The sequence below is a fragment of the Bombus affinis genome, unplaced genomic scaffold, assembly GCF_024516045.1.
Source record: "Bombus affinis isolate iyBomAffi1 unplaced genomic scaffold, iyBomAffi1.2 ctg00000612.1, whole genome shotgun sequence".
In the NCBI taxonomy this organism is placed as follows: Eukaryota; Metazoa; Arthropoda; class Insecta; order Hymenoptera; family Apidae; genus Bombus; species Bombus affinis.
Genome location: NW_026109224.1, coordinates 3,836 through 7,500, shown reverse-complemented (window position 1 = coordinate 7,500; position 3,665 = coordinate 3,836). Strand labels below are relative to the sequence as shown.

General features: G+C 51.5%; 1 non-coding gene across 1 annotated transcript; it reads left to right on the top strand.

Annotated features, from left to right (window-relative positions):
* The first annotated feature begins 570 nt into the window (after positions 1-570).
* Positions 571-725, top strand: LOC126928162 (5.8S ribosomal RNA). Its single transcript, XR_007716380.1, has one exon. It is a non-coding gene; the product is annotated as a 5.8S ribosomal RNA (ribosomal RNA).
* The last annotated feature ends 2,940 nt before the right edge of the window (positions 726-3,665 follow it).

The window sequence follows — 3,665 nt, the reverse complement described above, 5'->3', positions numbered from 1 at the left end:
ATCGCCGACTTCGAAGCCTCGATGTCGTGAGTCGGACACCCGTGCCGTCGCTAGAGTTTTTTCAAAGCTCGGCTTCTGGATATTGGGAGGAAAGACCGCTCGAGGCCGAGGGTCGCGCGAGTCCCATCGAATCTTTACATCACCCGAACGATGGAGGCGCACGCTCTTTTTCTTGAATAATTGGACGAGAGGAATGCATATCGTATTATATATACACACACACACATATATATATATATATGGGCTAGCCACCGTGCGTATTTCTTCGCGAGATCGTGTGCTGCACAGAGGATTCAGAATCGGGTGTTATATCCCCGTCGTTTCCTGACGAACGGAGCTTCGATCTCGATGGTTGTTATATATCATAATGTACTTTTCGCCCGGCCGGCGGACGCGCGTATCTTCGCGCGTTCGTCGGATTTCATTTTCGAACGTTTTCGTGTCGTCGATCTTCCGGCGACTTCTGCGCGTCCGATTCCCGTTGGTCGGTCGTGTCGGATCTCGGCTTCGCTCGAACCGAGTATTAAGAGTACATGGAGTACAAGAGTTTTAAAAAATATATGAAAAGATTACCCTGAACGGTGGATCACTTGGCTCGTGGGTCGATGAAGAACGCAGCTAATTGCGCGTCAACGTGTGAACTGCAGGACACATGAACATCGACATTTCGAACGCACATTGCGGTCCACGGATACAATTCCTGGACCACGCCTGGCTGAGGGTTGCTCACGTAAACCTAAGACTGCTTGCGTTGCGTGTCGTTCCTCTCTATCTGTCTCTCTCTGTCCCTTGGTGCCTTCGACAACCCGCCGTCGTTCTTACGATACGTAGAACGTTTCAGAGTCGGAGGAAGCGCACGAAGAAGGATACGAACAAGAGCGGACGCGAGAGAACGTACGCGACGTACGAGCGATTGTTGGACGCTCGTCGGCGTTCGTCGCGGTCGTGTCGAGACCGTGCAATTCGTACGCATGCTCGATATATAAACTATCGTGTTCACGGGAGACACTACGAAACTCTACCTCTGTCTCTCTCTGTCCCTTGGTGCCTTCGACAACCCGCCGTCGTTCTTACGATACGTAGAACGTTTCAGAGTCGGAGGAAGCGCACGAAGAAGGATACGAATAAGAGCGGAGAGAACCGTCACGGACCTGCGTGAGTGCTAGCGGCGTCGTGAGTCGTCCTTTCGTACGACCGCCCGCTTATGCACCGCTTCGTGTCGGTTATCGAATATATTATATATATATATATATATATATATATATACGTAGTGTTGTCCTCGTGACCGATTTTTTTTTCATATCAGCAGATTTGCATACGTTTGCAGGTTTTCGATGAGCACGATGTCCGCGCCCCCGACGTCGTCTTAAATGAATATTATTTTGGCGAGACTGAGAGAAAGCAAATATGGGAACTCGGTCGAGAGAGGAGAGAAGGAGAACAGCCTCAGATAAAAGTAAACTTGGTAACGGTGCGGAATTTTGCCGTACAACCGTCTTTTCTTAAGACGTTTTACTCGAATAGCCCCAGGGATCTAATGCCCACTCCGTCTCTTCGTGCGTAGAGATATACTCTGCGCGAGCGACTGACAACGACGAGGACCGTCGCATCGATGGGTCGTCGTTGCGTTTAACATACTCTGTGCTTGTAATTTATCCCCGAAAGAGAGCCGTAGATCCGGGAACGCACACGTGATTTCTTCGAGCGCTGATGACTTAGGGAGATGATCCCCAGGCGTTGCGCGGAGATCGGAGAGTACGCGTTACTTGTATCGGGACGAATTTTCCCCGTCGTTCGCGTATCTCTCTGCCCGCCGGCCCTGGCCCAAAGCCACGTTCGTCGGAAATCGTAGAAATCGTGTGCGAACTAGCGCGTGTCTATGATCGGCTACGGGTGTTTTACCAAGCTCGAGGTGTTGCGCAACGTTTCCGTACCTGACGAAGATGCGCACGAGAGTCCGTTACAAAGTCGTTGGATGGTCGTCGTCGTCATGCCAGAGAGAATCTCTGGACACGTACAGGAGAAGAGATCGTAGACGAGGAAGAAGACGATCCCCTTTGGCGAGGCTGGAGTGAAACTTTGATTTAATTAAAGACGAGGTATACACGCGCGTACGACGTGATAGTCGTGCGCGCGTGTGATTTTTTTTTAAGGCAATTCGGCGCTACAAGTACTCGAAAAACAGAGAGTGTTGGTCATCCCATGCCTTTTCGGCGTCTATCGCTGGACCGCGCATCCTAACGTCGACGGTCGTCCAGTCCCCGAACACACCACAGTGTACGTCTCGCTCGCTTTTCCACTTGCGTGCGTTCCCGTGCGTTTTCGTCGTCGTCGGTACAGAGCAAAGAAACTTTGCCGTTTCGATCTCTGTGCCGGCAGAAAACAAGGAACCGCTGGAATTTGTCGAGAGTAGAGAAACGGCTGTAAGAGACTGAGGACGGGCGTTAAAAATCACCGACGATCGTTTTAGGATGTCTGGCGTGAGTCTTAGCTCGAACATGATACGACGTACGAAGAAAAGGGCACTTTGGCGCGATGCTTAAAACGCTTCTCTGGAAGGAAAGAGTGTTCTCGTTCTATTCGAATTTTTATTTTTTTTTCTCTTTGAGGCGATTTTCGCATATAGAGATAAAAAAAATACCACCTTCTCTCGTACTGGAGTTTCATAGCTTTGTTCGAAGTGTTCGCGCATACACGGCACGAACGTGTTTTTTTTTTCTTTGAATAAAAAAATCACATTTTTGTCTCGTGTCGTGACGTTGAAGCGACCTCAGAGTAGGCGAGATTACCCGCTGAATTTAAGCATATTACTAAGCGGAGGAAAAGAAACTAACAAGGATTTCCTTAGTAGCGGCGAGCGAACAGGAATTAGCCCAGCACTGAATCCCGCGGTTCCGCCGTTGGGAAATGTAGTGTTCGGGAGGATCCGTTTATCCCGTGACGTCGAACCGCGTCCAAGTCCATCTTGAATGGGGCCATGTACCCACAGAGGGTGCCAGGCCCGTAGCGACCGGAACGCGTTTCGGGAGGATCTCTCCTTAGAGTCGGGTTGCTTGAGAGTGCAGCCCTAAGTTGGTGGTAAACTCCATCTAAGGCTAAATACAACCACGAGACCGATAGCGAACAAGTACCGTGAGGGAAAGTTGAAAAGAACTTTGAAGAGAGAGTTCAAGAGTACGTGAAACCGTTCAGGGGTAAACCTGAGAAACCCAAAAGATCGAATGGGGAGATTCATCGTCGACGGCGCCGGTTCCCGTTGGTGAGCGATGCTCCGGGTGGGCCTTCGTGGTTCCATTAGCGAGGGCACGCCACCTTCGGTGTCGAACGCGCCGGTGTCCGTAGTCGTGCACTTCTCCCCTAGTAGAACGTCGCGACCCGTTGTGTGTCGGTCTACGGCCCGAGTGGGCGCCTGTCGCGTCGCTTCGGCGTACGCGGCAGACCCTCGGTCGCCCGGCCGACTGCACGACGGTACACGCACGGTATCGGGCCGCAACCAATCCATTTTCTCGAATATGTGTGTGTGCGTCTGGACCGCCGCAAGCTTCGCCCTTACTCCGCAGTCTCGGGCTTACGTCCCGTGCTCGGGTATTGGCAGCTGTTAGCAGCGCGGATATCTTGGACTGGCCAAATCTCGAATTACCGGTCGGCGACGCTATTGCTTTGGG